At 44.0% G+C, this 25,314-nt stretch overlaps 1 protein-coding gene across 3 annotated transcripts in view; it reads left to right on the top strand.

Annotated features, from left to right (window-relative positions):
• The window catches only part of TBL1X (transducin beta like 1 X-linked), a 239,746-nt gene that overhangs the window by 40,621 nt on the left and 173,811 nt on the right, over positions 1 to 25,314 (top strand). For 2 of the 3 annotated variants that reach the window (XM_058045171.1, XM_058045173.1), the window contains exon 1: positions 6,709 to 6,998. The exons of the other annotated variant lie outside the window; for it this stretch is intronic. The gene's annotated coding sequence lies outside the window, so the exon portion shown is untranslated. Of the gene's footprint in view, positions 1 to 6,708; positions 6,999 to 25,314 lie in introns of those variants that run through there. 3 annotated transcript variants of the gene reach the window in all.

Consider the following 25,314-nt stretch of genomic DNA (forward strand, 5'->3'; position numbering starts at 1 on the left):
CTGCAGCCATATAGAAATTAGGACTGAAAGGCAGGCCTGATTCATAGCCTATATCATAGTTTGGTTTACTGCTAGGGCAAGAGGTTTGGAGATTATCCTTGGTTTCTTCTCTTTCTTAAATAAGGCTCCAGGAAAAACCTTTGGAATATGAAAAAAACCCTAAGCCAAACACTTTAGAGAAAGTGTTTGTTTTATAAAAAAAAAAAGTTGTTTTAAACGTTTAATGTTGTTTTAAATGTTTGTTAAAATTAGAAACACAGTCCACTTTTCACACACCTGCAGAAGTAACACAGGTGCAAATTGGGGTGGCAAAGTAAAACTTTATTGTTAGGGTATTAAGAGCATGTTTCATGAAAATGTGTATCAAATAACCAACAGGTAAATATTTAGCCAATCACACTTTGGCTTCTCAGAGGTCTGCACTCGAAGGTTTGCTAGAAATACCATTGTGATGGTTTGCTCTAAGCATATCATGTCATAAGGGGGCCTTAGGACTTCTTGCTGCCTTTTGAGGCTCAGTAGTCGTGCTTGCTTTAAGATTCCAGTCAAAGGACATCCCCACCAGCTGCTTCACTGGTTGATTTCCTTAAAAACCTGCTTCTTGCCTGTAACTTTGAGCTCTAGATCTTCCTGTGTTTGTGGGATTGACTGAGAAGTTCTCTGATAGCTCTTTTCCTTCCTGTTCGTTCTTCCAGAGGGCTGAGTTACTTCATTGATAAGTTAAATGGATCACTTCTTTAAAACTAAGACAATCCTTTTGTCTTTATCAGTACTCTGTAGTTCCTCCATCACCCTTCTTGAAGAGCAGATAATTGAATGGGACTGCTTTAGCAGATATCACACCCCCAGTGCCAAGCAGAGATTGTTCAGACCCTGTTCTCCTTCCTGACACGTCCATTTCTGTGTGCCCAATATTACAGCAGCTCTTGGGCCACTGCACCACACAAGGTTAATTTGCTTCCAGCATTACCATCACATAGATGAATTTCTTCAGAAGCCTTTTCCTCTCTATCCACTGCTCCCCAAAAAGGGCAGCTTGCATCTAGAAATGATACAGCATACCTTGTGTGTTTCAGTAGCCATAGGGATTGTGTAAAGAAAAACTATTTTAGAATTCTTGAAGCAAAAATTTTGCATTTGGCAAGGGAAGCAATCCATATGTCTTACATTTTTCAACAGTGAATCATGCTTTAAATCCTGAGTAATCCTAGTGAATTAAGTGAAACCTTCTAAAGTGTAAAATATTATACAATGCCATGTCAATATAAACAGGGAACTGTCACAGGCTGCATCTACACCACTCTCAGTCTAAAACAGGAGTGCACTTCTGAAACTGATCTTCCAACCCTCTCCCCATGCTGAGCTTTGGGACACAGACCAGAGCAGTTTCTGAGCATGAGAACTGCCTTCCCTTTGGGTGAAACCAGCCCAACCAGTGCACTTTGAGAGCATGTCCAGGGTGCTCCTGTCAGGCAGGACCAGCCTCTGGCTGGACAGCCCCAGGAGGCACCTGGATGCTGATGTTGGTGCAATGCAGACACTTGGTCCTTGCATCCCTGTTTCATCCTGTCCACTGCCCACAGACATGTCTGTGTCTTGTTTGTTTGCTCCTCTGCATGCACCCTCCTCATGAGAGGGATTGGGCTCTCCCTCTCCCCTGGGGCTTGTCCTGACAAAGTCCCCCCTGGGGACCAACAGGAATTCTTCGGGAAGGTTAGGCCTTCCCAAGGGCAGACTCCTGGTTCCCAACTCACTTTAGCCACTTTGAGAAGTGTGAGCAGAGCTGCTGCTGCTGCTGGCCTCAGAGGCTCAGATAATCCTCACAGGACCAGGGGAGACATCTGACAGCACTCTCACAACACTCAGGATCCATACACCCCCAGAAACCCTGAGCAGCTAGGGGTGATGATGCATAGTTAACACCTCTCACATCCACAGCACAACCTCCTGCTGAGTCTGGCTTCTCTGCACAGAACTGATCCTGTTCACTCTCTAGGTGTTTCAATCTTTTGCAGCCAGCTCCTAGGTAGAACTACTTTCTCTTCTAAAACCTTTCATGGGAGGAAAAAAAGGTTTGAAATGATAAACTGTCCCAGACATTAATTCAGCACAGCTGGGGCCATGCAACACTGCATGGACGAGGAAAGACAAGAAAAGAGATCATCACCCCTCTCTTCTTTCTATTCCAGACTGGCAGGAGGCCAAACTGGCTCTAAGAGTAAATTAGAGCAACATAAAAAAATCTCTGTTCCATCTGAGGATCCTAAGGGACCCATACTGCTAGCTCAGCCCTTCGTGTCAGCCCACTAAGTAGATCAGAGGAGTGTAGATTACATACATCAAAGTTTCTGATTTATTTTACCTTAAGTAATAACAAGTACGTGTTCAACATACTAAATATCTTCCATATAGTAGATAGGAGTGTTGCTGTAACTTATGTAGATTTTTGGAAAATCTAATTCCAAATCTGTTCTTATGATCTTATAGAAAGGAGCAAAACCATATTTGGTGTGATGCCTACCTAATACACAGTGTTCCTCAGCAGCAGGTGTGCACTGTTTGTACATCTATGTACAAACTATGAATAGTGCATCCCTCTTTGCAACCTCTGCAACAGAGTAACAGCCTCAAAATTCTTATCAGAGGTTTTTAGATTAAGTCTTCACATCTCAATGGTGGAATAAAAATGATCACTACAAGGTGCAGGTATTACAGGCCACATGAATCAATCTGTAAGAGAGCAATATGATAGAAAAAGGATCAGACCACGCTTCCTTTGCAAAATCAAAAAAGTTTTGACAGTTTTATCTTCCAGAAACTTTGAAACAAGGTCTTCCATTTACTTTTTTATTTCTGATAATATCATTTTACTCAAGAGGTCTACTTGCACAAGTGGTCATGATCTTTCAGTCTAATCCAAATATATCAATGAAGTAATAAGTAAAGAAAAAAAACCAAAAGGAGATGGTCTCACTTCCTGAAAATATCTTAGTCAATCAGAATTTCCTTCTAAAATTGAAACTCTTGGTATTAACAAGTGACTAAACGAGAAACCATTTTTTGATGCTGTGAATCAGTTGCTCACATGAGTGACTCCATCAGAACATTCACCTGAAGAATATCAAATATTGTAAGGACGCTCACAAAATAGAAGTCAAAGCTTGCTGCTACAGAAGTGCTAAATAGTAATAATGATATGCCAAAAGTCTTTACTTTCACTCCACAAATAGTTTGGCAAGACACCTCATAATAGGAAGGATGAGGTTTAACATATTTTTAAGTGTGACAGAGCAAGGGCCTACCATGTCACATTTCCATGTATAGAATATCCACCTCCTGCAATGTGAGAATGGAATAGTGCCCCTCTGTCCCAGTAGTGTGGGGATATCTGTTCAAGTTCAGTTTTCACTATTGTACCTGAAGTTTGCATATGAATTTGTCTTAAAAACTTAAATTAGCAGCAGATACTTTTTTCAATCCATAATAGGAGTAAATAATTAATCTGCATAATCTGCATTTCAGGAGCTTTTTTTTTTTTTTGCAAGAATTATTTAACAGAAGTAATGTAACGGAAGAAACAATTATTTACTTTGTAATTATTCACTTTTTCAAGAGAACTTACTTTTATTTAGACAATGGAAAACATGGGATGAGGGGAAAACATAGAAACAGTTACCAGTGCAATACAAGATGATGAAGCACTAGAAAAATAACAACAGGCTTCATCCCATAAAATACAAAATATTTTGCCTTATGATCCCATTATCTCCCCAGTAGGCCAACCCTGCTGGCCCTTGACTTTGATTGTTTCAGGTTAGGGTTTCCATTTTAATGAGGGTAAGAAAGCTCAGCTCTGGCTCCCTTCATTTGGAGCTGCAGGGCTGTGGCACTGCTGCTGATCACCATCGCAGCGACACGAGTCATGAAGCTGAAAAACAAGGCTCTTAAAAAAACCAGTGATTTCTTTATACATGGTCACTTTGGAGTCTTCTCTTACACCAAGGCCAAAATTATTGCAATGACCAGAGTAGTGATTCACTCTTCTATCCTTTACTGTCCCGCCACTTTATAGTTGGGGATTTTTTTATTTTGTTTTACCTGGAAAAAACCCAAGTCTTTATCATGGGTCTGTGTAGCTCCTCTTAGCCAAGCACAACCTGAAAAAAGCGCCTTCCTTGATAACCTTCACTTGAAGTTCTCTGCAAGGATTACGTCAACATTAACCCCATCCCGGGGGTGCTGCCTGGCTCAGCTGCAGACACCAGGGCTCCGCGCTGCCCACAGCCTCGGCTGGCAGAGAGGGGGGCAGGCGTGCAGCCCCGGCTTGTCCTGCTCCCTGCAGGACTGACTGAAACTCCCCCAAACACAGGCGGCGGCGGCCGTGCCCAGTCAGAAAAGAGGAAAAGTAATTTCCTTGTATCCGTATGGCGTTGCAATTTAATTTCCTCGCCATCACAATGCTTTCAGTGGCCCACCAAGCTTTCCTTGCCCGCCTCCGTCTCCCTGCCCGCTCAGCAGAGCGTGGCCAGGCCTGGCCAGGCTGGGCCCGGCTGTCCGAGACCCCGGCCGGGACACGGGGCCTTTCCCGGCTGGGGGCCGGAACACTGCGGTAGGTCCAGGCCAGGCAGCGCAGGATGAGCGTGTGCTGCTCCTCAGCAGCGGAAAGCCCTGCACAGGGCTGGGAGGGCTGCCAGGACAGACCTGCAGTGCTGCGGCTCCCGGCATGGCGCTGTCCCGCTGCCCCCTCAGCCCTCCCGGCCATGCTGAGCCACCTCCCGAGTGAGGGGGACAGGGACGGGACGTGTCACAGCGGTGACAGCTCTCAGCTTCCTTGCTGGGCCACGGCGCCTTGGAAGCTCTGCAGGTCTTGACCAAGGACCATTTCTGATGAGTTTACCTCATTGTCAGCCCACGGCACTTTAAAAGCAAGCAAGCAAACAATAAAGCGCAGGAGCTTAAATTTTTGGCCCATCTCGCTCTGAATCTGGAGGGTGTTTTATGTTTGTTTACATTGCTGAGTAATAAAAACGTAATGTAGGTTTTGCATTTGGAGAAAAATAAGGCGAATGGGAGCTTATTTGGAAAGGGAGACACGTGTCTGCCTGTCTGTCTGAGCGCAGATGGCCTTGCACTGCAGTCTTGAGGCTCTGCATACGAAAATGAATCACATCAGCCCGCAACATTTCCCAGTGTTTCGAGAGTTCTGCTTTCAACACAAATATGAATGTACGTAGCAATGATCTTCATTGTCCTGACTTGGGTGATGTCATATTTTTCCATCAGGATACTGCGTGACAGCATATTTGTAGGCTTTGGGCTAAATATATAACGAGCATGAAATTCCTTTTAATGTCAAAATAAAACTAAAGGAGAAAAAAGAGTGGAAAGGTCATAGGGAAAAAACCTCCAATAATAAATATGACTTTTGGGGCCGCCTGAGTCTGGCTGTCACCGTGATGAGCCCACCGAGGCAGACACCCCGGCAACATCCCGATAATCTTATTATTTGCATGACATTACCCATGAGGCGGGGGGATGGGGAGAGGGGTGGGGGAGGGGAAGGGGGAAGAAGGCCGCCGAAAGCATCCGGGCGGCCCCGGGCGAGCGGGCGGGCCCCTGGCGGTGGTGCGGGGGTGCGGTGGCGGCCGTGCCGTGCCGTGCCGTGCCGGGCGGGGGCAGGGCGGGCGGATGGCGGTGCGCAGCTACTCGCGGCGGTGCGGTAGCGGCGGCGGCGCGGGGCCCTGCGGAGCGCGGTAATGATGTCAGCTTGTTATTTACCTTCCAGCGCCGGGTGACGGCGCAGCGCGAAAGGAGAATCAATCAGCCGCCGGGTGACCCGCCAGGCGCAAAAAACCGGAGCCGGGCGGGGGAGGGGAAGCACATGGAGCCGCGTTGCATCATCCGCCCGGGGTGGGGGGGACACGGGCGGGACACGGGGACACGCGTGGGACGGGCGCGCTGGAGGCTAAAGAGTCGCGGCGCTGCCGCCCGCGGGTGTCGAGCCCCAGCGAGATGCGATAAAGCCCGTTTGTGCTGATTCACAGCCCGCCCGGCCCCGCGCTCCGGGGCGCTGACTGGGCACTGCCGCCCGCCCCGCACCGGGACAGCGGTGGCGGCGCGGGGCGCGCTCCCGCAGCGCCGCCCGGGCGGCCCGTCCGCGCCGCTGCGCGGGACGAGCGGCCGCGTCCCGGGCGCCGGAGCGCGCCCCGCGGGGCCCTGCGCGGGCCGCTCGAGTTTGGCCGGGCCGGCCGCGGGGCCGAGCGTGCGGGGCACGGAGGGCGGCCGCGGGCAGCGCGCGCCGGGCTGGCACCGGGGAACGCGGCGCTGCCCTCGGGCGGGGGAGGGGAGGGCCCCCCTCCGCGTGTGTGTGTGCCTGGTTTGTCACTGGGTTTCAGTTGCGGGGGGGTGTCAAAGCACAACATAACCACAGGCGGGGCGAGGGCTGGCGGCACCCCGGGGCATCCCCGGGGGCGTTGGCGGCAGCGCCTCCTCGAGCCGCGCGTCCCGGCGTGCGGGACCGACGCAGTTGGGGGAGGGCGCGGCCGGTTCGCCCCCCAGCCGCCCCGGCCCTCCCGGTGCGCCCCCTCCCCCGCCGTCCCCTCCCTCGCTCCCGCCCGGTGGCGGCGGCCCCGGGCGCGGCTGTGGTTCCCCCTCGGCGCTGCTCCCGCCGCCGCCGCGCGTCCGCACCGGCCCCGCCAGCCCCCCCTCACCGCCATTCCGCCCCAAAACTTTCCGTTTCCCCCATCCCACTCTCCGGGACTTCCTTGTGCCGCCCGTGCGCGCGGAGGGGGGGGAGGAGGCGTGTGCGGCGGCGGCGAGGGGGGATTCGCAGCCTCCTGGCAGGCTGGCCGGGACCCCGGGGGAAGAGGAGTTGCACCATGCGCGGCAAGTGAGGGAAAGTCTCCGCCAGCAGCAGCGCCGCCGCCCCCCGCAGAAGTTGGGGCTCTCCCCGCCCGCGGGAGCGGGAGCTGTGCCTTTAACGCCCGCTGCGCCGCGAGGTGAGTTCCCGAGGCGGATTATTCATCCCGGGGACCCTGTTGTGGTTTCTTTTTCCCCCGTCTTTTTTTATTATTTTTTTTTTTTTTTAATTTCCCCCTTTTCTTACGCTTGTCCTTCCCGGCGCAGCCCCCCGAGCCCAGCCCAGCCCGGGGCCCGCTGCCCCCCGGCGTCCCCTCTGCAGCCTGACCCGCCCGGGGGGGAGGGGGTCGCTCAACCGCCGCTTGTTATGACGAAGTTTTCTCAGCCCGGACGTTTTGGGCTCTGTTTGGGGGTTTTGGGGGTGTTTTCTCCGCGCCGAGGGGATGTGTATGTGTGGGGCTGCCGTACCCGTGGCGGGTGTTTTGCAGCTGCCCCCGGGCAGAGCGACCCCAGGGCGTGGGAGAGGGGAGGGGGGCAGTTTCTCCCTACTTCTGAGACAGTATTTTAATGTATGGGGGTTTATTAAAAGACTAAATAAATGCTCGGGGAGGAGGGGAGAGAAATGCGAGGTATTCACGCTCCAGTGTGGAGTTTGCAGAGCCTGGGTGGGGGAGGGGATCCCATTCATCGCCAGGGCTTGAATCAGCAGCGGGCGGAGGGGCCGGTCGCTCCCCTACACCGAAGTTTACTTCCAAGTAGGTAAACAAGTTCGCTGCTCGCCCCCCGCCCCGGGCCCAGCCCGCCCAGCCGCGCTGCCCCCGGCCCCGCTGCCAGCGCCGCGGCCGCCGGCGGGGCCGGGCTGCGGGGAGCCCCTCGGGGCCGGAGCTGCGGGGCCGCCGACCTGTTGCACGTCCCGGGCCGGCGAGCCCAGCCCCGGGCCGGCGGGGCCGGCGGGCGCCCTGCCCCCGGCGCTGTCAGCGGGCCGGGCTCGGTCCCCATTTTGCGGCGCGCGTTCAGCCCCGGCGGTGGGGCTGAGAGATGGGTTCGGTGCGCGGCTCAGTGTCGGTGCGGTGCGGTGTAAAGCGAGTGACCCTTGACCTATTTATGGTGTGTTGCTGGGCTCTGGGCAGGCATCCTGCACGGCGCAACAAGGGGCAAAAACACCAAGCCACACCCTAAAAGTTCGGCTCGCATATTAATTCCTCAAAGTCGGCGTTTAGACGGAATAAAGGCTGCCCTTTATGTGGTGCCTTAACATGCCTCTGTGCTGTTCTCCACGAGGATTCGTACGGCGTTTCTCCCTGCCTGACGCACGAGCCTGGCAGTGTGGATGTGGATGTGTGCGCTGGGGGAGGGGAGGCGGGCTGCTCGGCGGGGCTCGCCCACCGCCTCCTCCAAAACCAGAAAATATTGCAGCATAATCTTGCAGAAACCGAAAATATTCCATTGAAAAGACTGATGATTTGAAATAAAATGGAGTGTAAAATTAAAATTTCCGGATTAGTGTTTTAGGCTAATAGTATGAAAATAAACATGTTGTGCCAGAGGGAGATCTGATTGTAGGTAATAAATACGAGGTCTTTACTCTTGACAAATAAAATGTCATGTCTTTCTTCCTTACCCCATTTATTTGTGGTCTTTTAACCGAGACTACTCGTGTGGATGTATAAGGTTTAACATCATCTACCTTGTGCACCATGTGATTGCATGTACTGGGTTTAGGCCTCTCCCCGTCCTGCAGTCAGTGTTCTCTCATGTACAGGGACATTGGGCAGGTTTTAAATTAAATATATCCATTCTGTGATAGCAGATGTTGTTGGCAAAGAGAGCCAGATTTGTCCTAGTGTGTGTTTTGGCGTTGTTGTTTTTTTTTGTTTGGCTTTTTTTTTTTTAAACAATTACAGATAATAATTGCAACATCTCAACGACAGCAATAGTAAAACAGGGAAGGTTTCCCACAGAAGATTTGTAGAGGAGGTGGGAGGAAAAAGGAAAGCAAGAGGGGGAGGATGCTATCACATTAAAAATGCGTTAAAGCTCTCTTGTGCTATATGTAATAATGGTAAAAACAGGGCAGATTTGAGCCGAGCTGCTGTAGTTGTCTCAGTGTATAACACGTTCAGTGAGCTATGCAATAACCAGGGGCAGGGCAACCCTGCATGTACAGACTGGGGAAGGAGAGGCTGGAAAGCTGTGCCAGGAAAGAGACCTGGGGGTCCTGGTCGATGGCAAGTTGAACCTGGGTCAGCAGTGCCCTGGCAGCCAGGAGGGCCAACCCTGTCCTGGGGGCATCAAGGCACAGCATGGCCAGCTGGGCAAGGGAGGGGATTGTCCTGCTCTGCTTTGAGTTGGGGCAGCCTCACCTCGAGTGCTGGGGGCAGTTTTGGGTGCTGCAATATAAAAAAGACATTCAGCTGTCAGAGAGTCTGCAAAGGAGGACCATGAAGGTGTGAATGGCCTTGAGAGGAAGCCCTATGAATGAGGAGTGGCTGAAGTCCCTTGGCTTGTTCATTTTTAAGGAGACTGATTGGAGACCTTATTGCAGTCCACAGCTTCCTCACGAGGGGAAGCAGAAGGGCAGACACTCTTCTCTGTGGTGACCAGTGACTGCACCCGAGGAAATGGCCTGCAGCTGTGTGTGGGCTAGTTTAGGTTGGGTGTTAAGAAAAGACTCTCCATTCTCCCCAGGGAAGAGATCACAGCACCAAGCCTGATAGGGCTCAAGAAGCATTTGGACAATGCTCTTGAGCACATGGTGTAATTCTTGGGATGTCCTGTGCAGGGACAGGACTTGAACTTGATGATACTTGTGGGCCCCTTCCAACTCAGTATATTCTGTGATTCTAAGGTTGTTTTTTTCACCCCCTAAGATGAAAAAGCATGTCTCAGAAGCAAAGAGGATTAAAAATTACACATACGTGTGAAGACTGGCAACTGCACAACTGACAACTGTACAGGTTTCTTAGGACATAAAAAAGCCCTTGGGAGATAAGTTGGCATCTGAATACATCTCCCCCCACCCATCTGATTAAGATGACTCCACTGTTCTCTGTTATGTCACTGCTGTGAGTTATGTTACTGCTTTAAATGATTGCAGATATTCTCTGCAATAAGTATCTAAGGAGCAAAACTAAGTTAAGTCATTGCTAGGGAGGGGGCACCTGGAGTTGTCAGGTTCTGCTCCACCGGTTTGCCCAGTTTTCACCAAATCATAGAATATGCTGAGTTAGAAGGGGCCCACCAGGATTGAGTCCAGCTCCTGACCCTGTGCAGGACAGCCCCAAGAATTCCACTGTGTTTTGAGCTCTTATCACACTTGGTGCTGTGATCTCTTCCTTGTTTCAGTGCCCAGCCACTCTTGGGGTGAGAAACCTTTGCCTGGTATCTAACCTAAACCTCCCCTGATTCCGTTTCATGCTGTTTTGGTGCTGTCACTGATTATCAGATGGGCTTTTCTCATTTTTGTGGTGACAGGGACCAGAAGTGGACGTGTTGTCTGCTCGGTATGTCTGATGTGCCATGGCTCCTGAAGAGCTTCCTGAACAGAGAGCCGGCCTGTGGCAGCAGCAGCTGTTGAAGGCCTGTCATCCCTTTGCTTGGAAGGAGTAGAGAAGAATGTCTCTCAGTGTGGATGGGATCTTATTTCTCAGTAGCTGAGCTAAGTCAGCAGTGGATTGAGTGCTGTGCTGGGTTGGTTCACTGTGGAGGTGAGGCTGGAAAAGCCCTCCCAGGTTTAGGTTTAGGTTGCTGGGTGGTTGCTGCAGGTCGCGGGGTCGGTGTGTGCGCCAGCCCCTTGCTCTTTGCTGCTGAGTCCAGAGTAAAAATTCATCTTGTGTTAAACTGATGCTGTTTGTGTTTTAGTAGTGCCAAGGGGCCCCCATTCAAATCAGGGCCATTTGGGGAATATTATAGACGGTGGTTCTCACCCTAAACAGGTTGTAATGTAAGTGAGGGAAACAAAAAGCCAGGAGGGAAAATGCTGGAAAAAACTGACTCAGGGGAGCGGCAGCTGATTGTAGTGCTTTATCTGCAGGACCACGGTGTGATCTCAGCTGGTAGGAGAGAGCAGAGTTGTTAACACCTGGCAGCACTGCTGCTGGTAAATCTGTGTGCTCTGCCCAAAGTGGGGTGGGCGTCACAACGTGATCCATATCCTGGATTCCCTTTACTACTGCTCTTCTAATTCCTAGTATTTTAGATTATGCACACCAGCCTCCCTATAAAGTGATCCAGGTTTTGTAACTCTTGGGACAGCTTCTTTTTTTAATAACCTTCATTATGAGGCAAGATGGAAGTAATTTTGTAAACTCTTTTTTTCAGCTGCTAAATTAAACTCCACTCCCTCTTCCCCTCCCTCATCTTGCCTATTTTTAGTTAGGAGGAAATAGCTGACCTCTTTACAGCAAGAACCCAGACCCCCTGGGTGCCATTTATAGGTTTCTACCAAATGGCCTACTTGGACAAGTTGGTTGAAATTAAACAAAAACATTGGAACTACGGCTGTACATAGGAATAGCAGCTTTCCTGTCAGTGGAAAATCTGTCATTTTAATGATACTGAAACAAGCATACAAAGGTGAAAAGTACAATTTAGGTTATTTTTCTTCAGTATACAAGAGAATATTTTAAAGGTTTTTGTTGTTGTTCTCTGATTATTGATATAATGGAATTTCATTTAAGGATGACTGATAGTGTTTTGTCTTACAGTCACAGGAAGTCCCCCAAAGTTAGGGCTGTGTAAAAGCTAGAAGCAGTCAAAGGAGGTTGTTCGTTAAGGAAACATCGTTTTTACTAGTTGTCTTCATGTGTAGAGATTTTGTCCTGGACAGAGATTTATAAATTATAGTTACTAATGTTTAATAATTCTGTAGAAATATAAATTTGCTTCTGCTAGTTTAACCAAAAGCACGTTTAACTCCACAATGGGTATGTGACAGTTTTTGAAGGTAAAGGTGCACAGGCCTTTCACACTGCTTTTCTTGAGCTGCTTTTCCTATGTGTATTTGTATTTATTTTAAGTGATAATAAAAATACTGGCCTGTAGCAATAGTTATTGCATCTCTTCATTTGTTGTTTGAGAGGAGAAAACTATATTGCCTCTTTTATCTTCTGTTGGGGTCCCAGCCACCAGTCCCTTTCTATACTTTGGTTCAGCTTGGGGTTGGGTGCATCTGAGGATGTGCATTCCATCTTTATAATCCTGTCCACTTTATGCAGTTAAAGGGGCATCATGATGTTTAACCTCATTTCTTGGCTGTCTCTTTTGTTAGTGTGAATAATTAATATGTGTCCTGTTTAAACTGGAGTGCTTGTAAAACGTCATAATTTTGTGTGAAGTTTCAATGGAAATTTCTGCCAAGAACCCTGCAGTACAAAATCATGATGATAGTACTGTAGTAGGAAGAAATAATTATTCTAATATTTTAGCTAAGTGCATTGCATAACTACATTTTGGCTTGGGTGTTGAACTTCAGTCATTTGCTAGGCTGAGTTACCCAGCACACTGAACATGTGGATGAACAGCGCCTTGATGCTTACATGACACAACTTAGGGCCTGTTCCTGAGCAGATGAGTAGTACTAACAATGTCTAATAATTCTCTATATATGCGTATCAAAATACTCTCATCTAAATAACTAGGGAGTTTGATTGACCCTTTGCTGTTGGAAGGTGGAACAAGACCAGTGTTCTGCATTATGGTGTAACAGTTGCTCTGTAATTCACTCCAGTGCCATTCAAAGTGTGATTGCTTTTACTGACCTAAGTTTCATTTAAGCTGCTAATTCTTAGTTACAGTTTAACCTCTTATCACTGTGTAGACATTAGAAGGTGTTCTGTTATATGAAATCATAACTCTATTAAATGAAAAAATGTAGTAACATGATTTTATGGGTTTTTTTGTATTGAAATACAACTTTCCCATACCTCCAATAAATTACTGGTAGAGCAAAAAAGCAACATTTTTCCCATAGACATTTAAATTACTTGGAAAATATGCTTTGACATTGTCTTCAATAAAACAAAGAGGATTTTACTTTGGTGGAAAGATTCTTTTTGTCATTCTGCAGCCTAATGCATTTGTTGTACTCCTTTTTGAAGGCAGCAAACTGCCCTGGATGTACAGTGACAAACTTTGGCTTCTGCTGTATTTTGCTGTGTAGCACCATCAGCTCTTCATCATTCCTTTGCTATTGAATAGAGACCCTGCAGAATATTCTCTAGTTCAAGAGTTAAGCAAATTATTTATGATTTATATTTCCAAATCAGAGTCATGCTACAGAGGCCCCGCTGAAAGGGAGCAGTTGCATTGATGTGATTAACATGTATACAGTGTTATTGTGCTTCATGCTTAGAAGTGTCCACTGCTGAGTTTGTGCTAATTTGAACACAAGCCCATAGCCTACAGCAAAATAATTGGAAAGATGTTCTTCCAAAAGAATTGACCGGCACAGTGTGCAGTTAATAAATACAGGAGATTTTTATAAAGTGAAGTAAAAATATGGATTTTTTTTTTGTAAACTCGTGTGTTGGTAACAGAATGAGGAATTGTTATAACAACACGATAGTGTCAGTGTCATTTAGCAGCTACAAGTTGCTTGTTCATTGTATCAATGGTTTTAGTCTGGTTGCTACTGGCAGAGGAGATGTGTGTGTCCAGAGACCCATTAGTATTAGACTTGTGTTAGTACACAGTCTCAGCTGGGATTGTTGAACAGGAGTCAGTTTCACAAATATTAATTGTTTCAAATGAACTACACTAATTGTTGTGCGTGAGTGCATGCATGTGCACATATATACACGTACATGGATAGCCTTAAGGTAGGCCAAAAAAGCAATTTTGGGGGAAAAGGTGTAACCCTGACCCTGCAGAGTGGTGGCAGTGCTTGACTCCCACACCCTGAGCTAGGATGTGCTCAGGTCAGCAGCACCTGAGGTGTTCAGAGCCAGTGAAATGACTGTAGGCTGGGCCAGGCTGGATGTCAGGTTCTGGAGAAGGCAGAGGTGCAGCACCCTTTAATTATGTGCTCGTTAAGATGTGGCAAGGTCAGGAGTGCATGCTGTGCTCCTACCTCTGACTGAGCCTGGCGAGACCAAGAGGTGACAGCTGGGGCTGGGACATGCATTCAAACATCAGAATTATGTTATCTTCATTTTTTCCTCCTTTTGAAGTTTATTATTATTATTTTTATTTGGTTTTTGGTTGCTCTTAGAAGTAAAATTTAAACCCTGATCTTGACAGAGATGGAGGTAAAATTGCCCTCCTTCACAGTGTTCTCCACAGATAGGGTGAGCTTTGCTGACAAGTTAGGGCTGGGAATCCAGGCACAGACAGTGCCGGTTCATATTGGGGGGATTAGTTTCCAAGGATATTTATCTGTTGCTTTTTACAGTCACAAAACAAACTTTAACCCTTTTCATGCTTATTTTACATGCACACATGAGTTAGACCTCTAAGAATTTGGATATAGAATTGGTTGAAACATATTAAATATTTTCTAAATATTTCAGAAGATATTGGTAATGCTACTAAATATGTGGACTCAGACATCTCTCCTTGTATCTTAACTTTCCTCTTTGGTTTTGTTTTGACTTTTTGGGTGGTTTTGTTGTTTGTTTGTTTGTTTTTACTTTTTGGCTTTAGTTTTGTCCTTTTTTAATGTAAGGGCTTCTGTAGTTTGTATAGTTGACTTTTTCAGTTGGTGACTTTTAAACTAAAATACTGCAATCTAGGAGGCACAGATAAAAGGCATGCCTGAGGATTATTCTGATGAGGAAAACATCTTCCTTCCTATGCCAGTTCTCAAAAAATGAAAGCAAGGAGCAGAAGCAAGTACATTTTTAGTAACATTGCAGGGTTTTCACAAGACAGATTTTATATCATTCTGTGAAAACTATTCAAGGTTCCTTTATTTTCATTTTGACTACTACTGGGTTTGTTTGGGCTGCTGGTGTTGTAACTCAGTAACAATGCTAATTTGTATTTGGAGGAATCCGGTTTTGTACTAAAATACACAAACACACTCAGCTCTGATACTTCTGCTAGTATCAGAAATGTCTTACATAATCAGTTAATTTAAATGAGCCAATTAGTTTAAAATTAGTGCATGACAGTGTATCATAAAAATTCATCCAGCTTCATTCTCACAGGATTTGATGTGCTTGGAGAAAAAAAAAACACTGAAGCTGAAAGGGTGGCCCAAAATGCAGTGTTGGAGTGGAAGGAAAGAACGTAATCATTACATAGAGCTCAAATTTACTAGAGCATTATCATAATGGTTTCCCTCACTGCTGATGAATGAAAATTACTTTCTGGGAGACCACCAGCCTGTCTTTACTACCTAGTCTAGTGGTGCTGGGTAGAGGTTAGAAAAAATCATGGAATGTAGCTTAAGCCCTCCTGGGCAGTTTACAAGGAAGAGGAAGATGAGTGGGAGTAGGCTGCCTCAAAACTGGGATTCACCGTTTTTAACCTGCTGACCATCAAGTGGGCAACTGTTTTGATTTTTTGGGGTTTTTTTTGCTTGGCTAAGGTGGCGTGTCTTCAAAACACTTATTCCTGTGCATTTCTTCAGTGTGTTGATGGTAGTATAATGGTATCATATGTGGGCACTTCATAAAATGTTATTTTGTGGTTACAGAAATGGCTTTTTGTGCATGCCTGGTTTTTCTAAAGTTTTACGTATTTGTATGCATAGGTGCCTCACTGTGAATTAAATCTTCTATTTTAAATTTTGCTTAGGCCAAGTGATAAATTCTTCATGGTATCTACTATGTTACCAGCAGCATGTATTTTAAAAAATAAGTTTAAAAATTTTTAAAAAACACTTGAAACATGGAAGGGTTCTATGTTCTCTAATGACAACATGTTAAATGCAATTATAAAGTGTCAGTTTGATCATGGGCAGTGAATGATGGCTTTGTAGATAAGATTTGTTGTGCACATGTCTGTGTACATGGAGTCCAGTGTGAAAGAAATTTAATTTCCTCTTACTAAAAATAATATAGTGACCTGCATATTCTACCTGTTTAAAATGTGCTCAGATAATTGCAGTGAATGATTTTGTAGTTGTTTGCTCCTGTATTCATTTTCCCATGAGCTTTTGAAGGACAACATTTTTCCTTTTTTTAAATGTAAATTTGAATATATATATCTGTGAAAAGAAAGAAAATCTGTTTCTTTAACAACCACACAAGGTAATTGATAGGGCACACCTTTTCACAGCTGGGTAAATCATTTACATTCAACTTATAGTGCAATGTTGTACTACAGAATTGCTATGAAGGCTTTATGAATGACAGCTTCTGAAGAATTTTAAACAGCAAAACACATTGTCAGTTTATTTTGTTGCTAGTTTATTAAAACATGTGAATGTTAAGCTGTACTTAATAAAGTATAATCCCGTTTTTCCATCAGTTTATCCATTAGGATAGCAAAGTATCAAAGGAAAATTATGAAACAAAAAGGTTCTTTCTCCCTTTCAGTGTTCAGTTTAGAGTTAGAAGTAATGACTGCTTTAATTTGTTAATCTTCTATTAATCTGTAAGTTAGTTTCCTGGCTAACAGAGTTGGGTTTAGGGTATTAGTTTGCCTCAGAACAAGTCTTTGTTGATTTTTCTTCAAACTTTTTGTAATTGCTTTTAAACCTTTCTTTTAATTACCTCCCTCCACCACAGCAAAAAATCTATTGGGGCTTGCAGTGGAATTTTAGAGGTTTCATTTTAATGGGTATTTTCTGTGCAACACAGTCTTTAACTCCAGCAAGGACAGAGTTGATGATACATTTGTGTTCTGAACATTCAGCACTGCCTGTTGTATCTATGGCCTGATGTTGCAAAAATGTGTTTGGATGTGCAGGAGCATTCTGGGGCCAGGCCTTATATGATGGCAGCACAGATTCTTGACTGATGAAGTAAACATTTCTGAGCCTTTTTTTATAGCAGCAGATGATATGTGTGATTTTAGCTTTAGTCCCAACAGGCAGTGTTCCTGGAATGAAGTGGAGATTGCAGTGTCCCTCTCTGTTCCCCTAGCCCACATAAATAGGGTTTTTTTTATGGCATAACTTCCATGGTCTGTTTTGGGTACTGTTCTTATCTGAATCTTCCCCATGTTCTTGGAAGTTTCTTTAGATGGCAGACATGAAGTTGAGATTTAGAGCCTGGTTTCTTCAAGATGTGCAGGAGCTATGTTGGCTGTGTCAAAATTTACTGGGCTTAATATTTTGCAGTATAAAGTGTGAGACTTGGTTGCAAACATGTACATTCAAAAGTGGCCTGCACAGGTGGATGATTGGAACCTGTGGCCTTTTTCAGTGAAGTGCCCTTAGTTTTTCAGGCAAGGCCATGTCACGAGGGTTAACAAACTCCAGCAGTGGCTGGCAAGCACTGGCAGGATGGACTCATGGCCTGTCTGGATCATGGGTAGTCTCAAAAGTGTTCTGCCAAATGTGACCTACCGCATCCAAAGCCCAACACCTTGGGACTGGCGCTGGATGCTTGTCTTGTGTAAGGGCTGCATGCACCATAGCCTCTGTGGAGAGAATATGTCAACCTTTTTTGTTCTAATTTACTGTTCTTCTCTGGGGTGATTGCTCTGTGTTTGACTGCAGTAGATCAGGAAAATTACACAGAAGGATCGTGACATTTTTTTCACCTTAAATACAAATTTTCTAACATTTTTTCATTTGATGACTCAAACATCCTACAAATTGTTGTCTTAAAGAAATATTTAGCTACTTATGCTATTAGCATTGTCTTGTTATTTTTGTCTTTGGAAGTACATATGGTATGTTCTGGTGTCTCAAGTGGAGCCAATGTCTTGCCAGCCTATTTAAAGTGCTAACGTGTGTGAGAAAGTGTGCCCTGTGGCCTAAAACATCATTCATGTATTTGCCAATTGCCTCAGTCTTTTAATTTCTGTTTGTATGCATTGCATTTGCTTAGGTTGAATTTATTATTGATTTCAACTGTTTGCAAATAGTCTACTGACAGAGCATTTGCTCACGTCTCCTTTGAGCCAGGATTTTACCCTCATTAGTCTATGGATGTGTTCTTTTGAATGTTTGCCAAATGTGTTCATAAAAACGGTGAAATTAATAGAAGGAAAAGTGGGAGCGCTGTGTGACCTGTTATTTGTAAACAACATCATGAGGCGGCCTTTCAGTGTTTGACCACAGACCACTACATTTATTTTTCCCCCCATGTTTTCCCTTTTTATTCATTTGGGTTTTACGAGCTTCCCATCATATACAGCCATTTTCTCAGCAATGTTAGTTACCTTTTTTTTTTTTTTTGGCATGTTTTTGTTTGGTTGCTTTTGAAGGCGAAAGCTACTAGGTAAATAACAACAGTAATATTTACCAGTTCTGTAATTCTGTAGTTCCAGATCATGGCTTGCAAGCTGCTGAGGTACACAGGATTGTTTTTATAGAGAGCTGTGAGGTTAAAAAAAAGAAGGAAGTCTGTTGTCATTGTTCAGTTTTACTGCGCAGGGTATCTTTATTGGTCGACAAATTTAAAGGGTTTTAAAAAATGGTCTAATTATATTGTAAACTTCTTTAGGATGTGATGATATCTATTTTTATGACTTACTGCTTTTGTGGGTGTATATATCATTATGCAAGTAATGATCCTTGTTTTTTCAGAAGATAATTTATACCAACATTACATTTTGGCATGAGTTTGGTTACGTTGTGTAGATATTTATGAAAATATCCCTTCTCTTATGTAGGACTGTGAACTGTATTTTCTCTGATAGAATACAGATCTGTCTGATCCTGAATTGCACAAAGAACAATCTGTAGGGAAGCATTTGGATTCCCTTAGTTTGTGTTTACCAGGTCTGTCATAATAGGAAACCTGCTCAACTGATCTTTATTTTCAGGGTCTTATGCAGTACTGGTTTTGTTTTTAGACTACAGCTATTTATATGGCAACATCTGATTTCAGTAAATCCAAATTCTTGCATCTTAAACTGTCAAGAATTTTGTTACTTGATGTTACTACATTTGTGTTCCCTCCTGTGCTTGAGAGCAGCACTCCTTGCTAATGTTAGGAGGGGTGAGGTAGAGGAGGTGTGTATGGTGAGAGTGGGGGTGGGAAGTGAAACAGGCTCTGGCTGTTTACACATTCCAGGCAACCATAGATCTGCTCTCTTTGAGGCCTGAAATATTTTCCTTTGCACTATCAGTCTTGCAGATCTGGGGTATTTGGGCACACTGCCAATAAAAGTAAATAGTGATGTGTTAATCTCTTAGATTGAAATGTAATAAACTGTTTTACCTCTTTGTGTGTGTGCATAAGAAGAAAATATTACCTGCACTTTATAATTAATAAATGACATTTCTAGAAATACTGAAAGTTAGGACTATTTCTATAATTTCTCAAAGAGTTGCCTATAAAAGGACAAAATAAATTTGACTCCTTTTGTCTTGCTAGATTGTTCCAAAGGGAAAGTTGCCTAATCCAAATATTTTTGCTAACTAGATTTTCTGTTTTCAGCATGGTAACCATTGGGTCAAGGAGCTGAGGATGACTCCCTTTTTCTCATTTCCATGTAATGCGTGTATATACATGCATTTTTAAAATTTATTTTGTGGTAGGCTTAATCTGCTTTATAGTCTTTCATTTGATCATTCTGGTTTCCAGCACTTACTTCAGAGTCCTGATGAAATCAGATACAGAAAGCCATCCACCTGCATGACTTTTTTTTTTTTTCCCCAGTATTGGAAATTATTTCCTGTACCCTGCACTGAAATAGACTGAGCAGGCAAGCAGATGAATAATGATTTCTTGCAGGTTCTGCATAATGTAATGAACAGACCTTCTGTTTATTATTATTTATTATCAATATTTGTATATATGCCATTTCCTTCCCTGAAGCTTGCTTTCTTGGGTTTCTTAAAGCTGTATGCTTTGTGTGAAATTATTGCTTTATTCCAAGTGGTGCAGTAATGCCACTTTGTCACTCCAGCAACTTGCTTTGTCACTAGGACTTGACATGGCCCAGCTTCTTGTTGTAAACAGAACATGTTGCCCTACAGAAATGTTACCATATCATAGTGGCAAACACAAAAAACACAGTCCTACTGAGGTAACAGCTGCTGCCTTCAGTCTTGGGACCATTCCAGCACATACAGTGCAAAAGGTAATTCAGACCATACAGTTGGGATTTTTTCAAAGGCAGCAAATTGCTTAAAACTCTCTTGCATAGCTGTGACTGCCATCTAAGCTGCATTTAGAGGCATTAAACTGCTTTTGGAAAAGCTGTGGGCTTCTTCAGCTACATCACCAGCAAATTGGATAAATTGGTGATGCTTCTCTTGACTATGCTTTTAGGAAAAAAGTGCTGTTCTCATCCTGTAGCAACCTGGATCTAAAGCCAGAGGTTTTGGGGGGTTTCTGTCAGGCGAGATCAGACTGTTGAGTTTAACCTAAATGGAAGTAAACAGGAACATTACCTGCACCTCATTATTTCTGTGCTTTTATGACAGACACTCGAGACTGTTTGTATAGTGGCTATGGCTCATGCTGATTATGTTGTTAATGATTGGTGTCTGTAGCATGTGTACTGGCTGCAGTGATTTAGAAGCCAACATTTTTGAATATAAATAGCTAAATAAGTGGCTTGTTTATCAGAAGCTTGGATAGGTACAGCTCCAGTTGAAGTCAGAGGAGTTGGTGCTGCTTAGTGCTTGGATAAATAATTTGTCTTAGTGCAGGGATGCATCATAACATTCTGACAGCAAAAGATCACCTCCATCTTTCTACCCAAAGTTAAATAAAGCTTTATGTTAAAAAATGTTTTAAAGAAAAAGATCCTACCAAGTGCCTACTGTCAGTCTGTATGCAGATGGGTGGATTTTTTCCCATGTGCATAAGTTCATTGAAAAGGAAAAACTTGATTCTCAGCAGCAGCTTCTCACATTTACTGTATGGGTGACTGTGCAGGTGATAGATGGTTTGTGTAGAGGTTAGAGGGTCTCTCTTGTAAATTGGTACCAAGTTTGCTTACCATATGTGTTTAATTTCATTTAATGTAACATTTGATGCAGTGAGAAGAAGTACTATTACTGTAGTAGTGATCCTGTTTGCTGTTTGTTACAAATATTTCTGAACTAAAACACCATGAGAACTTGTTTTGTGGTTGAGATAGTAGAAACTGGAAATCTTGTTCTTCTTTAAATAAGCAATATATGGTATAATGACCTAATAAAAAATAAAGACCGAAATGCTTCTTAAAATTAGACAGATTTACTTATTAATTATGTGTATAAATATCTAGTAATCAGCAATATCAAATGATGAACTGTATTATATAAGAATTACATGCAAATTACACTGGCTTGGAGGTTTCTTCTTTTTTCTCTAGCTCAGAAGTGTTGTTAAGCTGGTTGAGAATTTAGTGTAAGGTATTTATTGGAAGTAATTTGATGTGAAGAACAAAATGTGATGTACTGTTCTGGTCCACAGTGGAGTTCAGGAACTATAAGATAGTAGATTAAACTTCTCATTTTTTTCTATTTTTGTGTAGGTTGAGAATATTGGCCTGTGTGAAGCATACTGTAGGCTGTTTATATATTGACCATTAATTTCAAGCCACAGAACCTATGAAATGAAAATTTAGACATACATTTAAAGGTTTGATTTTCATGCTTTTTTGCTGGTAACAAGTCTTTAACAGCCAAAATCAATATCACAAATTTGCATTTTGACCTAGCATAACAGGTGGGTTAGTTTTTTGAATTTTACAGCCTGATAGCTTTCTCTAGAATTATTATTTAGTACTTTTTTAAAATTCAGAATATTTCATAGAAATCTTAGTTAGGAGTCTGACTGATGCAGTGAAAAACCTGCAGTCACAGGGGCATGCAGCTTGTAATGGAAAGAGGCTGTTCTAGTACTGAATTTGTTTCTTCATCTCTAGTGATGGAAACATAACAACACTTCCAGTACATCAGCAAGCTACTGTTTCAAGAGACCTTTCATAGGGAAATGGTAAGAAGTAAACCATAATGATTCATAGACAAGGAGCACAATCTGGGCCTTGCAGGAGGAACCCTCACCTATCTGGCAGATTTCTGTTCATCTTAGGCAATTGTTGTTTCCAGAAGGTTTCTCTCACCATTGGTTTCACAGTTTTTGAACCTGATAGTTTCAAAGTCTATTCTCAGCTAGGCTGCTTCCTGTGAAAAGTGGTGTTTGGTGAGGTGTTCATGTGTGCTACATCATGCTGCTGAGAAGTAAATTGTTTTCATCCTGCAGTTCTTGCTTCACTTATTGCATTTAATGTTCCTTTTGAGAGGGAGAGGGAGCGAGACAGAGGGAGCAAACAACAGTGCTGATATGGTGTGGTTTATTGGACAGAGAGGCATGCTTGCAGCTTTCCCCAGGTTTGCTCTCCTGATTCTTATCCGTGGTAGGTTTGGTTGATGCTGGTAGCACAACAGTGGCTTAAAGAGACTGGTCCCGTAAAGGTAGGAATTTACACAGCACCAGTTTCAGCCTTAAATTGAGAATTGGCCTTTCTGAAAGAGAAAATTGGTTCTGCAAGCATTCATACATTACTACAAATTGTTCTGTTGATGAGTCTTTAAATAAAACCCCATGAAAATACACCAGAACAAAATAAAATTAAAAGAAAAAAACCCAAAACAACAACAACAAAAATTCCACCCACAATGCCAACCAGCCCAACAAAAAAACCCTCCAAAAACCCCAAACAAACAAAAAAACAACCCCCACATCCCCCACCAAAACAAAGTTAAGCCGATGACACACTTGTCAATTGAGCACTGATAGGTTGCCTTAGGACATAGGTGCTTACATTTGAATTGATTCTCAATTGTCAACTTGATGTGTGTGGGAAGTAAAGTGAACTTTTCATGAAAAACATTCTCATAAGAACAGTTGCTATTCGTGGTTCTTCTGGTACATGTAGGTGTGTGTTTGGGGAGAAGGGAAATCACATATTAGTATTTTCACTTCTAAATTGAAGAGTTGCCTCACTTATCTTAAGCAATGAAGTCTTTAGATCATACCCAGGTGTTTGTCTGCTGGACAGCTATACTTAATTTTCCATTAAAGCTTTCCATAAGCTTTCTTATTTAAAAAAAAAAAGTCATTATAATTTCGGTCACATTAATTAAAATGCTAGTGATAAAAAAATATTTATATAAAGGAACTGATTATGCTCAATGGTACCAGATCAGAATTAGGCAAAATTTTTTACATTATTCATCATGCTTCCTTGCATCAACATATATACCTTTATTCTACTTCTTTCTGCAGTAGTTTGCAGACTGTTTTGGCTGTTGTATGATTGTCAGTACTGTACAAGTTGACACTGATCTAAAAAGGAGCTGTGTTTATGGCTGAGAACTGATGTTTTTGCCAGTTACAAATGTCTTTTTCCTCCTTGTACATACTACAGTGTAGAAGTGAATAAAGCCAGTTCTCCCTTAATATTTAGACTTTCAGTTCTTAAAAATTAAAACCAAAGTGCTGTTAGCTGTATTTTGATAGGCAGAAGTGTTCAGGGCTGTGTTGAATGGGGCTCTGAGCAACCTGGTCCAGTGGGAGGTATGTCTCTGGCCATGGCAAGGGGGGTGGAACAGATGATCTATAAGATCCCTTCCAACCCAAAGCATTCTATGATTCTGTGAATATGTTGAAGTTGAATTTTAAATAGTTCGACTTAAAAAAAAAAAAAAAAAAAAAACAGAAAGGAAGATCCTTTTCAAACATATTTATGTACTTATTTTTGTGAAATACGTGTCTTTATTGCAGACCAAGACATTTCTTTTTTATAGGATATGGCTGTAGGTTCAATATTTATGTCTGTGCTTAACTGCATACACAATGGTTTCACAGGAATAGAATAAACAGCAGTTGTGTGCAGAAAGCTTTATGTTCATGTGTGTATATGTTTAGGACCTGACCTTCATTGCTGGTTTATAATTCCTAAGAATTTCCTGTCTGAAGTTGAAATGTTTTAGAGTCCATCTTACTTCTACTTTGTAGATTTTAAAACCAGTACCAGGTAACTAAGCGCTTTCCATGGGCAGTGAACACCTACTTGTTGAGCCTTGTGGTTTGTCTTTGTGGTTCATGTTTAATCTTCGGGTACCCCCAGCCCCCTCTCAGTGAGGGCTGGGCAGAAGAATGTTTGACTGCTGCCCACAGTACTCTTAGGGAAAAACAAGTCTGTGAGACTTCTATGTAAATAACACAGCATTTAGTAATGAGAAAGTTAGCAGCTCTCTTAATTGCTCATGAGACATACCTGTGTAGAATTGTGCTTTGAAATTTTCTTTCAAGTTCTCTCCGTATCTCCGGTCTGAATTTTATATCCACCAGCATTGTAGACTTATTCTACAACTAAATGGAAGGAGTGTACATTTCAAACCTTGTCTAGTCACGGTTGGTTCCTCGTGTTACAATCCTCAGAGAAGTTAATGCTCCCTTCTGAGACGAAGGAGGCCTGTCACCAAAGGAATTGAATAAATTATAGTGGTATTCAAAGGGCAGAATGAAAAGACAGGTGTTGGGATTGCAGATGTAGCTTTAGTCAGATGAAGGAAATGGTTGTAAATATGCAGTCTGGTTCATAATGTAGGAAAAAGGGCACTCATGGAGTTCCCAGACAGTGTATATGTAGAGTTTGGATAATTTATAAATGTTTGAGGTGCCTTTTCCTGCTTGTATGAAACAGGATTTTTCAAAAGCTTTCTGTCTAAGACAGGCACTAAGCTTCATTTACCCAGCCATTTTGAGAAACAACCTGAATGCCTTTTGTATTCTTAAAGGACGTGGTTTGCAATATTTTCCAGAATTGCTGTGACACAGCCTCTGGAGCTGTGTCTGTCCCCAGTGCTGGGGACCAGGCTCCTGCCCTGGCAGGGTCTGTGGGGCTGTGTCAGCCATGTGTCCCCAGTGCTGGGGACAAGGCTCCTGCCCTGGCAGGGTCTGTGGGGCTGTGTCAGCCATGTGTCCCCAGTGCTGGGGACAAGGCTCCTGCCCTGGCCTGCTCTGTGCCATGCCTGGCTCCTCAGGCAGGCTGCTGCTCACAGCTCTCCCCTGACCCGGGTGAGACATCTCCTGGGACAGTGTAACACGTGTGGTGGAGCCTCTGTGCCTCTCCCCTGAAAACATGAGAAAGAAGACTTTGCCAGGGGTGTTTGTTGTGGCAGAAGGCATGAGCCAGCAGGCGTTCTGGGGAGCCAGGGAGGAGGTGAACAGCAGCAGTGAGAGGCAGCAAGGCTGAACTTGCCTGGCACTGCCATATGGCTGCTGAAATATTGCTGCCAAATCGCTTCTTGCTGGTGGGCAAGAGGGCTGGGGTTGGAGGAGACATGAGCTGGGGAAGAGGGATGGATGACAGCCTTCCCTGGGTGCTAGGGGCTGCAGGATGTGCTCTCCCCCTCTCCTGCCCACTGGCAAGGGCCGTCCATCATTT

Source organism: Melospiza georgiana, chromosome 2, assembly GCF_028018845.1.
Source record: "Melospiza georgiana isolate bMelGeo1 chromosome 2, bMelGeo1.pri, whole genome shotgun sequence".
Lineage (NCBI taxonomy): Eukaryota > Metazoa > Chordata > Aves > Passeriformes > Passerellidae > Melospiza > Melospiza georgiana.